This window comes from Pleurodeles waltl, chromosome 5 (assembly GCF_031143425.1).
Source record: "Pleurodeles waltl isolate 20211129_DDA chromosome 5, aPleWal1.hap1.20221129, whole genome shotgun sequence".
In the NCBI taxonomy this organism is placed as follows: Eukaryota; Metazoa; Chordata; class Amphibia; order Caudata; family Salamandridae; genus Pleurodeles; species Pleurodeles waltl.
This window is the reverse complement of record NC_090444.1, coordinates 880157109-880169596: the sequence shown is the minus strand read 5'-3', so window position 1 is coordinate 880169596 and position 12488 is coordinate 880157109. Positions and strand designations below refer to the sequence as shown.

Here is a 12488-nt window from a genome sequence, read left to right as displayed (position 1 = left end):
CGCTGAGACAGAGCGAAAAAGAACAAGAAGCGAACAGGCAGAAATAGAGGAGGGAGAAATATTCTCTCAGGACGAAGCAACTGATTCACTTGGGGAAGACCAAGGAGGAGCCTCAGAAAGCGACGAAGCAGCTGAAGGTAACAAAGAGCCTGAAGCAGCTGAAAGTGACAAAGAGCCTGAAGAAAGTAACGGTGACAAAGGGCTCGAAACAGGTGAAGAAGCAGGAGAGCCTGATCAGAGGAGGGCTTTCCCAGAAGCAGACGATACAGAAAAAGAAAAGGAAAACCTGATTGACTCCCCAGAAGGAGGGGACAAGACAGAACAGAACGAAACTGCTCAAACTCCTTCAGAAGAGATTGCAGGTCCATCAAGTGGACACAGTGCAAAAAGAAGACCAAGCATATCGCCAGTAAAATTAAGAACTAGAGAAACGTTGAACGACAGTGAAGGGCCAAGAGTGAAAGAGAAAAGAAAGGAAGTGTCTGTCGTAGTACCAACACCAAGTGAAGAAAAGGACTTGGCCAAAGAGGAAAGTACCAGTGAGAAAGAATCAAAGAGAGATGCAAAATTGAAAAGAAAAAGGATACCGAGCAGGAGGTATTCCGGTCCGGAGTGGGCATACGTAGCCAATAACGATTGGTCAGACGAATTCGTATCCCTCAGTCTTGAGAACGAAGAGGCAGAACTTCATTTTGGAAATAAAAACTTTATGGACTCTGTTGATTGAAGACATTGATCACCTGATTGACTTTTCAACCGGTTAAGACATTGCTAACTTGATTGACTTTGAAACCGATTTTGAGACAACGCTGCTAACCGATAAGAGACTAAGGCGGTCATTCTGACCGCGGTGGTCGGCGGTCGCCGCCCGCCAAGCGGTTCCCGCCGAAAGACCGCTCCTCGGTCAAAAGACCGCAGCGGCCATTCCGGCTTTCCCGCTGGGCCGGCGGGCGACCGCCAGAAGACCGCCGATCGGCCCAGCGGGACAGCCCCTTCAACAATGAAGCCGGCTCGGAATGGAGCCGGCGGAGTTGAAGGGGTGCGACGGGTGCAGTGGCACCCGTCGCGATTTTCACTGTCTGCACAGCAGACAGTGAAAATCTTTGTGGGGCCCCCAAGGGCCCCACGGCACCCGTTACCGCCATCCTGGTTCTGGCGGTGGACACCGCCAGAAACAGGCTGGCGGGAAGGCGCTCGGAATCCCCATGGTGGTGCTGCAAGCAGCGCCGCCATGGCGGATTCCCTGGGCCAGCGGGAAACCGGCGGGAAACCGTTGGCTCCCCTTTTCCGACCGCGGCTTTACCGCCGCGGTCAGAATCGCCCAGGAAGCACCGCCAGCCTGTTGGCGGTGCTTCCGCCGCACTCCGCCATGGCGGTCATGGACCGCCAAGGTCAGAATGACCCCCTAAACTGCTAAAGAAAACTGTGTGAACATTGAACTCGTTCAGCTTTGTAAATACCTGCAAATACGCTTTGATAAAGTGTCTTCAAATTTCTGATTCTATACAGATCATGACTAGCTTCACTAAACAGGGCGTAAGATGAAGTGTTGTAAATACATGTGTATCGGTCTAATAACCGCATGCATACTAATCATTGTAGCAATAGTTCTTGGAATGCATGGTAAAAATGAGAGTGAGAAGAATGATGCTTCTACTTCTAAACCTATTATCGTTACTGAACTAACAGCTCTGAAGAGACTCGAGCAAGACGAGAGACACTTGCATGATAAGAAGAAACTTTCATCTAACGTTTTCTATCGCTTACTGAGTGAGTATGTTGAGACCATGGATGCGAAAGATTGTTATGTGTGTACACAAATACCTACCTCAGTAGTGGAAGGGGTAACGTATCACAGCATGCCTCTTACGTATGGAATTACATGTAGTATAATAGCTTCCAGATTTTATGGTCAAAAGGACATTCATTATTTCTACACTAATTATGATGTTACTTTTGCATATGTCCCCATAATAGGGCACCTAAGTAAAATAGCTAGAGATTATTATGCCAAATTAATGAGGGAATTCTTCGAACCGATGTCACCTTTTCACACAGCTCACGCACATAGAGAGAACCTTACATGCTTGCTTTCACCAGTAGAAATAGATTTTTTAGACCGCACTGATGATAGGAAGAATGAAATGAAGGAGAAATTAGAGAGGGAATTACACGAAAGAACATCTGTAGATAATTATGCTTTTGCTGCAATAAAGACACAAGGGAAAATAGCTTTAGATACATTGCACGTAGGGAGATTTTGTATATATAGAGCTGAATCATATTATGACACAGTTTTTGTGGGAACGAGTGAATGCAAACATACGTATGCATTTAAACCTAAGTGGACGTTCATGCTGAATGGACAAGACCCAGTTATTCCTGGAATATATTATATTTGTGGACTCAACGCCTATTATCGTCTTCCTAAAGGATGGTATGGGAGGTGTTATTTGGGAATTGTGTTCCCAAAGGTTTACCAACTAGACGACTTAAAGAAATTTCCAAGGCTGTCTGAATCACATCATGTTCAGAAAAGGGAGACAGCTTCTGGTGTGGTATGAGATATATTTGGAGGATTGATTCCTACAGTAGGAGTCATATTGAATTCAATCAAAATACGAAAGTTGTCTACTATTGTGGATAACATGCTGACAAAGTTTTCAGGAGCTATAATCCTGATGGATGCTGAACTTGCTGCAGAAAGCGCTATGACTCTTCAAAATCGGCTTGCATTAGACATTCTTTTAGCAAAGGATGGCGGTGTTTGCAAAATGCTTGGTACACGTCACTGTTGTACATATATACCAGACAGCAGTGGGAAAATTAGAACGATGCTTACAAATTTAACTAAAGAAAGTGTAGATTTAAAGGAATTGAAAGAACCCGGAGTTTGGGAGAAAGTTGGAAAAGGATTTGCTTCTGTGGGAAATTGGCTCAGCAACGTTTGGAACGGATTGTTACTAAAAATAGTAAAGGGAATATTAATAATATTAATTTGTCTATTAGGTTCTTGGGGAACATGGAAAGCTTTCAAAATGTTAAAAGCAAAGAACAAAAGAAAAAGAGAAGAGAAAATAGAGAACAAAATGGTGGAAATATATAGAGAAAAATCAAAAGGGACTAAAAGAAAAAGGGAATTGACTGAAGTGCCAAATTACTATACAGAATTTTAATGGAATAAAATTTGTGGGTAGATTTGATGTGATGACATAATTAGTCATCAGAGGAGGGATTGATGACGCAGAAAAAGAAGGTCCGACATATATTCATACGTATCGAGTAATCAAATATAATGAAGTGTGATTTTAGTAAAGAAAATAATGTACGAGGGAAATTGTGCCCTCGGGTAGTTCACCATCATTGTAAACGAGCTTTATTAATCATGAAGTATTGAAAATGTAGTAATCCGTCATAATTGCAAATGTATGCCACGATTTCTTGTTTAAAAACTGTTTTGCTTAGCTTAAATTTAGTACAGGCTTTGGCCTAGTTGCCTGGTTTCAAATTCTAACTGCGTGTTTTTTCCTTGAACTAATGAAACATATATTCTTGCTTGAAGTTGTATTTTTCCAGTAGAGCTGACTGATACACTTATCTCCAAGGTTTCGTACTAGGCCGGTTTCATCCCCTTTGATACAAGGTCAGTCTCTGCAGGTGCAGACAATGAAGGTACAGATAGTAAAATAATTGGCAAACCATGTTACAACTTGTGTTCCAAGGCTCCAAGGACAGTGTATGCATAAATGAGCGCTAGTAAAAGACAATTTTCATTGGACAATTTGAAGCCAACCTATGAACCCTCCAATGGAAGACCCTGCAGAATTTGGAATGTTTCTTACTTAAACCCACCGGACAAAGAGAAGTCAGCCATTTTCCTCGATGCCAGTTTGAAGCCTGATGCCAGACTCCATTTTGGACGACACCCTGATGCCCTTTTCTCTATCTGAGAGAAAGAGACTTTAAGAATTCTCACCCTAGAGACTTTAACTTTGATTTGCCCCCGTCTTGCACATGCAGTAACTTTGCCCCATTCTCCTTGCCGCTGCAAGGAAGCTTGCCCTTAACTTTGCCCCTTTGAAATTTGCCCCATGCTGATCAACCGGTACCTGAAGGACAAAGACTTTTCTTGAATGCTGATTGTATTTGGTAAATATGAAAGGATAAATGTATTATGCATTGTGTTTCTCCTTTTAGGTACCAACTGCTATTTTGATAGGGTCCTAGCTAGAAGTTTTCCAAATTTGTGTTGACTAAATTCGTTTTGCATGAAGTCCCACATGCCAATGCTAATTAGAGGTTAGTCGAGGTATTCATTCGATGTATCATGCTAATTTGAAATCTTGTTATGCTGACCAATGTATGAAATTAGTCAAATACAGTTAGTCATATTAGTGATTTGCATTGCGATAACAGAGTGTATCATTATTCAGATTTTGCGTAGATTACGTTTCTTCCGCCGTTATGGACAGCTAGTAATGTTCATATACATATATCAATTGTTTTTGAGACATATATACATCGTGCTAGCTTTGTTAATATAGGGAAATAAATTCACTAACTTTTAATAGACTGGTGTGGTTATTCATGACTGAAAGGTCATGGTGCGCCAAAATACCAACTGTTATTGATTTCTGATGTGCTATATTGATCTATTAATTGAGTATTTATTACCGATTACAATAGTTATTGATTATTGATCTGAGTGACTCGACTATTTTAGGATGAGGAGAGCCCGACTCGGTTAAAAGATTCACCGACCTCCAACGTGTCCAGGTACAGGTAATTTATAAGGGCTGGACGCGTTATCATGTGTGGAGGGCGGCAGAGTATGGTGGAGAGCAAAGGAAGTCAATGAACTTGTGGAATGCAAAACAAATGCCGAATCGAGCATAAGGGGTGTACATCTATACGGTGTCCTTGAGGGTTGACACGAATGCACATCAGTACAGTATATTGAGAGTGAATAGTGTACAGAACAATGGTGGGGCACCGTAGAAGTAGACTGGATGTAAGAAGTCAGTTGTAAGAAGCAGAACGGTAATGGCGGGAAATGCACTACATTTATTGAAAGGACAGAATACAAGAGGGATAAGAATTAGAACAAGGGGACTCATTTCCCCTTCTAATTTTAAGAACAAAAGTTATCAGCTCTCACCTTGGGGATGGCGGTTAACTTAAAGCCTCACTCACTGCGTTTCTCCATCACTAGCTCACCCACTGAACCCTTTCCCTTCCCACGGCGCTGGAGTCAGTTTAAAACCATCCTTGTTTAGCTCGGTTCCTTTCAAAATCACAAAGAGCTCCTGCACTGCTCTGCATGTGAATCCCTGGCTTTTTGATCCATAAAAATGCTGATCCGAAACTCGTGGTTTCCCTCCTCGGTCTCAACAGCATGTAAAACAAAGACCTGCCACCTTGACTGTCGTGATAGCTGGAATGCACACAACAATACCGTTGTTGATTGGTCAAGAGGGGGGGGGCAAAGGTCAACAAGGTCGGTTGCAAGTGCACTCTTGCGCTTCTTTTGACAACCTTTATTGAAGACTAAGACCGACATACAGTAATGCTAATGTTGCACACAAGGAATAGTTTACTGTCATTTACTACAATAAGCAAAAGTAAAATTGAAAGCCTGCAGTGCATTCTGGAAACAAGAGAATACTCTATGTCGTAGTGTCGAAGGGTTTTATTACAAATAGTTAAACCTGCACTATGATAACTAGAAATATGAACTGATTTTACACCAGTTGTAATGGCTCTAATATATTTTTAGGGTACATTTTAATTTTAAAAAATACGCATTTACTGTTATAGCATTTCCAAATGTTTGCAACAGATTAATTAGCATTTGTGTATCTTTCCAGGTATAGTTTTTGGAGACAGCAAATAAATAGTGGTATGGCAGTTTGTTGGGTTAACGTGCCTGCAGCATATATCAGTACTGACTGTGAATATGCATTTTACATTGTACACAAATACATTACAGGTATCTGCATTTTACCATCCTGTCACTCACTTTTATTAATGGAATTGAGTGTGAACAGCCTCATGCATAGTGTTTCCTATGGATTCAAGTTTGTGGAACGGAGGGACATGGAGTTCAGAGCCAGATTTCAGCAACAGATTCAGCAATCTATGTAAAGTGACATCAGACACTCAACCAAATGAACTATTGTAACCATATTGAAATAAACCTGTGAAATACAAGTAAATCTCTACACTGCCTGCGTTAATCCATGTGTGGGGATTGGAATTTCCAAGTTACATATAGATTTCTTCTTGAGCATAACCTTCAGCTTACACAGATATATTTAGAAGATGCAGTATATCATTCATCAGTCTTTCTGTGAGTAAAGCATGTGATGTATGCAATAGGCAATCAGCTGACTAAGCAATCTCCAGGGACACACTTGTAAATGGCATGCTACACAAAAACGGCTGACAAAGATGATCAACTTCTCACAACTGTGTTATGTTATATGATTGGGGCATGTGACATGCATGTTCACTTTGACCTCTAATGCATATTTCATTTTTTAATACAATGCAAAATTGTGTGAATACTAAAATGGTGCTCATTTCAAAGTAATCAGCAAGTAATTATAAAATTACCCAGCACAATCTCTTGTTTGTCAAAAAAATACTGACCAAAAAAGATGCACATGTTTGCTAGGTAATCAGAAAACTATTATTTTTAAAATTAGGAAGCATTTTAAATGAAGGCAAAATATTAATGCTTATCAAGTCATCAACAAGTCATTCTAAATCATCCTCAAGTCATTGGAAACAATCACATCTTATGAAGTCATCAGATAATCATTTTCAAGTCATCCTCAAATCATCAGGCTCAAGTTTCTAAACTTTGCTGATGACTTCAAGAGCTTGATGATGTCTGATGACATGAAAATGACTTCTAATGTAGTTGGATGATCACCTAATAACTCTTGGATGGCTTTTAGAGTAATCCTGTTTGACTTGGGGTGGTTCAGGGTCGGGAGTGGAGGGTGAGGGGCAATGCAAAAGTCAGCCTCTGCTGTTTCGATACCTTTGGGGCCGTTTCTGGTCATAGGCTGGCAAGTACAGCCCCTGAGTGCATTGCAGTGACCTGTGCTGGGCCTGGTGGTGGTTTGAAGCGTGGCAGCAGGGGGCATGCTCTGGGATGGTTTGGGCGTCCTCAGCCACCAACCTTACCTGGGTCAGAAGTAGTCTGGGAGCCTGAAGAGCGTGCTCCTTCCCCGGGTCGCACGCCAAGCACTGACTGCGGCGGGCTGGCCGATGTGCTGTAAGAGAGTTCGGTGACACCTCTCTGCCATGCGAGGGAGGTTGTACAACAGATGGCAGTGGGCAGGGCTTATGAAACCCAGGGCTTTGCGCCGTAGGCTGGATAGATCAGCAGCAGGCCCTGGGTCTCAGGGCAACCAGCAGGGCACACAGCCATACAGGGAGGGAGAGGAAAGATGGGGGATGGAGTACCTAACCCCAGCAGTCAGGATGAATGGAGAATTTCTGAGCCAGGGCCTAACTTGGCCAGGACAGGGATGGTGGGCAGGCAGCAGGTGGTGTCCCCAGTTGGAAGTGGAGGATTTTGTAGGGAGTCACTTATCTGGTAGGGTGGCTTCTCAACTGGGTCAATTTGCCAGATTGATCCCAAAGTTTGTAAGTTTTGGTGGTGGACATTGGAAGGGGGTGGTAGAGATGTGTCATTGGTGCCCAGGGCACATTCCTTGGCGTGGGTGGATGGGGAGTGTTTTTCAAGATGGGGGGCCTGGGTGGTGGGTTTGGTGCCATGACCCTCCTTTTAAAACCATTGAGCAGGCAGGTCAGGGTCCGATAGGGTCAGCCAGGTGGTTCAGGCAAGGACATCAGCACAGACAGCAGCTAGTCAGCCGGGAGGGTCTAGTGTGGTGAGGCGACCACGGCCCAAAGTCAGAGCTTGCATACGTACAGACGGTTCTGGGATGTAGGTGGACTACTCTTCGGAGAGACAAGGTTTAGGATGTTTAGGACCTGTGTCCGCCATGCAGGATTTCAACCCTTCTCAGGACCTTTATGTTGCGCAGTTTGGTAATGGTGGAGTGGGTGATGGAGAGTGCAGACTGTGGAGGGGGGAGTGGTGATGATGAATGGGAATTGTATTAAGGTGAAGATGATGTGGAGGAAGGAGAGATTGTGGAGAGGTTGTGGAAGATGAGCTGTAGGAGAGTGCATGGTGGACGGCACCTCAGGAAAAGTGACGGGGGAGGGGTGAAGTTGACCTCAGGAGGAGTGTTGGAGTTTTGCAGCCCGTTACAGCTCTGGCAGCAGCAAGAGCAGTGTCCATCCAAATGAAACAGAGACTGGAGTCAGGATGGATGTCTTTGGTGTGGGTCTCGACTTTGAGGCCAGGTAAGACAGGTTCCATGGGGGTGACTGTTCCAGGGTTGAAGAAATTGGGGTGCAGGTGGTGGGATTTGACACGCACGTGCAAGGAAGTGAGTTTGCGTTTGTTAAAAGGTAAGTATGTGCAGGATCAAGGCACAGGCATGGAGTCGGGAGGGGAGGGAAAGGAGGAGGCGAGTGTCAAATCACAGGGAGCAGTGATACAGGTTGAGGAAGGGGTGAACAAGGGGGCAAGAAAGAAAGTAAGGACGTGAGGCGTAGCAATCTGCCTTACATGGGGATTACGATGCCTTTAAGAACACATCTGATGTTAGCAACTAAGGAACGCACCTGGAAGGGGGAGTATGTTGAATTTTTTAAGCTCCTGCATCCTGCATCAGGAGATAAGGTTGAAGGAGGGCTCTAAGGAATAGGAGTAAGACCTGTCTCGCAGGTCCAAGGTGCCTGCTACTATTGAAAATTGAACAGCAGCATTTCTCATACACATGAGCATGTATTGTGAGAAGTATCTAGAGAATGGTGTGACTTCATTCAAATCCCTTTATGTAGTGTGTAAAGTGCAGGTTACTTTCGGGGGTTGAGCTTGGGTGTGATACATTGTGTTTCGGGCATGTCTTGCAGAGGATGAAGATGCGATATGGGGACAGCTGGACAATGAGCTGTTCCTCAAAGGATGACGCCGTAACAGCCAGCCCCATCGACTTACATGATGAGTGGCTGGCTGGTTATGCATAAGCCCTTTTGTGAGGATCCCATCCCAGCTGGGGTAGCTACAGCAGGCAGGGGAAAGTGGGGAGTGGGGGGCATGCTGGTCCTACAAAAGAAGACAATGTTTGTGGGAGTTCTGTAAATACAGACATAAATGTTTGAAGTGTGGAGGTAAGCACATGCTCACCCCCATTGTGCACCCCAGGGTGGCGGTTTAGTCAGCAAGGAGTCAGTGGTCAGTAGTCAGCTTCCAGCAAACGTGGCAGAGGCGGGGGCAGATACTGAATACCTGTGGCCAGGGCACGTTGATAGCAAAATGTAATGTTGAATTGGCTTTTCAGCTGCTAACAGGTTTATCCTGCGGACTACAAGTTGTTGGGCATTCAAGTTGGAGGGCAATTTTTTGTGGACAAGTTGTTGCTTATGTACCTTGTTTGAGGTTCCTTTTTCCAAAAGTTTTTACGCATGTAGAGGAAAAAGATATCAACACACTACTAAGATGATTTTCTCTTGGTGGGCGCACTGAAGTCATAGGTATATCAGGAGGGTTAGCTCCTGTTCCAGGATTTGATGGAGGATGTGGGTGTCCCACTGGTGCAAGAAAAGACAGTGGGGCCAGTACAGGTGATTACCTTTTTGGGGGTAGAGTTGGATTCCTCTGGCAGGATTGGGGAAGCAGTTTGAGTGGTCAATTCAGTTATTTTCTGATGCAGCAGGCGGTCATGGTTTCGGTCTTTTCTGGCAGGGTAGTTGGTGTGCAGAGGAGTGGAGAAGTGGAGGACTGAGTATTACCTTTCTCAAGTTTTTTCCATTGGCGGTGGCAGTTTCTTTGTGAGGGCGTCAGTTTGCCAAAGAAATTATGCTTTTCAATGTGGATAACATTGGTGGTGAGCAGTATCAATCAACAGTCGGCGCAGGACCCAAAAGCTTGGCAGTTGCTGCATGTTTTTGTGTTGGAATGTTTGCGGGTGAATGTCACTTACAAAGCACGCCATATAGCAGGAGTACATAATGCAATTGCTGGTGCTCTTTCTCTTTTTCAGTGGGCAAGGTTCCTTGGGCTTGCACCATAGGCCAACAAGGTGAAGACTGTGGTGCCAGCTCATTTATGGTCTGTTGGCGAGAGCTGGTGAAGCAGCTTATCCGCAACATGAAGTCTTCGGCGGTGTGGTATAGAGGTGAGGAAGGTGATCAGGAACGACAGAAAAATGTGGTACATTTCATTATGTCATTGGTTGGTAAAAGTTTGTTGACTGTTACTATAGCAGGTAAGTTGGCAGGCGTGGCATTCTGCGGGAAGCTGCTGTGGGGTTACGAGCCGTCTGCTGGGGATATGGTAAGGAGGATACTGGAGGGATGGTCCCAGGAGAGGGGGACTGCGGCGAGAGTTAGGCCCCTTTTCAAGCGGGACATTTTAAAGCGAGCCATTTCAATGGTGCTGTGGGTGTGCAGGGATGATGTGGAGGCATTATGGTTTGTGGTGATCATGGTCTGGTTATTTTTTAGTGCTTTTTGGATGACAGAGGTTGCTGGTTTTAAGGTTAAGGGGGGAATTTGGTGTCCCTATGCTTTTGTATGCTGTTCAAGTGTGAATCCCGGGGCCTATAACAGACTAGTCGGACAGGGACAGCTGTGTGACGATGAGAGTGTACCCAAATGTGCAGGTTTGTCATTGCAAATGGTGGGTAACACTGTGTTGGCAGGGGGAAGGGTTTGGGGGGTTATTTTGACACGAGGATGGGAACACGCACTACAGTGTCACAGGTTTTGGGGCTTTTTCAAAAGGTGCTTAGCACTTTGGGATGTGGAACACAGGATTTTGGGACCCATTCTTTTCAGATTAGGATGACAATGGAGGCGGGATCCTGGGGATGGATGGGGGCAGCAAATCAGCGAGAGGGGTGATGGCGATCAGACAGTTATCTGCGCTATTTGTGTTTGAGTTGGGGTTTTCATGATGATCATTAACACAAGTCTTTTTTCTCCTAGGTTTCATTGCGGGACCGGAGAGGGGCCATATTGAGGTTTGGATTTGTGAGCACTCGTTCATGAAGTGGCCAGCAGGGCAGGCTAACAACAAGAAAGGAGGATGGCAACTGGGACTGCCTGATACTTGGTCCAGTTAAAGTGGTTTGGCAAAGGTGGCATGTGGTGGCATGGAGTGCTGCCTAAGTTGAATTTGCTTGTGCAGGGCATCCCTTGCCCGGACATTTTGATCCTGCACCTCGGAGAAAATGACTTTTTGAAGATAAAAACATCATGGTCTGGTACCACTATTGTTTTGAATGAATTCATGCCTAGATGATTTTGGGGGCTACAAAACGGGGGGTTATTGACAGAACACGAAGGAAGGGGAATAGAGAGTTACAGTAGTTCTGCAAGGCAGAGGGTTTATTTTTCATGGAACATTTTGATATACAGTACAAAATGGTGGAATTCTTTTAGGAGGATGGCGTTTATCTGTCTATTTACGGGGTGGAACTATATATCATGCAATTGTGGATTGTTCTGGCTGAGCTGTTACATTTGCCAGTAGGGATGTAAAATCCTATGGCTGGGTGGGGGGCAGAAACATTTGGTGGTTTTTCTGGTGGTGAGAGTACAAAAGATAAGTTTAAAAGTTATTGCAACAATATGGTCAAGTTGAGGCCCAGTTGAGATTTCGGTGGGAGGGGAGGGGGGAACAAGAGTTGTGGTAGGATTTTGGTTTGTTTGTTTTGTGAAGGGTGGTTTAGGGGTGGAGGAAGGTAGGTTTTGGATATTTCCAAGATGTATAATGAGGACGGATTGATGTTAGTATGTAAGGCATTAGAGACAAGGTTTGTTATAAGCTTTGTGCACCTGTTTCACTAAAGCGCCCGTTTACACACTATCAAATAGTCAGTCATCATTGGATGCACCATCTCCCCGATTTAACGTTCTTGAATCAAATTAGGTTTACCTCAATGTACACTACATTTTTCCTTCCTCCCTCACCAGAAGGCATTCTTAAAATTTAACAGCCTTAATTGTATCTCATCAGAACTTTTTCTGTGTTGTTTTTATTTAACCCCTACTAGTGTAAAACCATTTTGTTTCATCCTTTCTGATTTGTGCAGCCGTTCAAAGTTAGGAATGCTTTCACTGGCTTTGAAGGCTAAGAATTGTATGTGTTCATTTAAAATTAAAGAAGGCATGCTGGTATTGTGAAGCACCTGTGTTCATCCTTCTAGTTGATGCCTTTTTGCTGAAAGAGTAAACTGCAAAGGAAAAGCTAAAACAATACATATTTTACAGATGATTTTTTAGCTCTCGAGTTATGACGATTTCAAAGGTGGCTATCTTGGGTGACGGACAAGCTGGGACTGGCAAGGCAGGAAATCTGCCATCCGCTGATGGACCTGTTGCTGAGGCCAGTC

The 12488-nt window shown here is 44.3% G+C and overlaps 1 long non-coding RNA gene across 3 annotated transcripts in view; it reads left to right on the top strand.

Annotated features, from left to right (window-relative positions):
• The window catches only part of LOC138296113 (uncharacterized), an 86051-nt gene extending 73771 nt beyond the window's left edge, over nucleotides 1-12280 (top strand). For all 3 annotated transcript variants that reach the window (XR_011203763.1, XR_011203764.1, XR_011203765.1), the window contains 2 exons: nucleotides 10134-10268; nucleotides 11080-12280. This is a non-coding gene — a long non-coding RNA (uncharacterized lncRNA). The remainder of the gene's footprint in view (nucleotides 1-10133; nucleotides 10269-11079) is intronic.
• The last annotated feature ends 208 nt before the right edge of the window (nucleotides 12281-12488 follow it).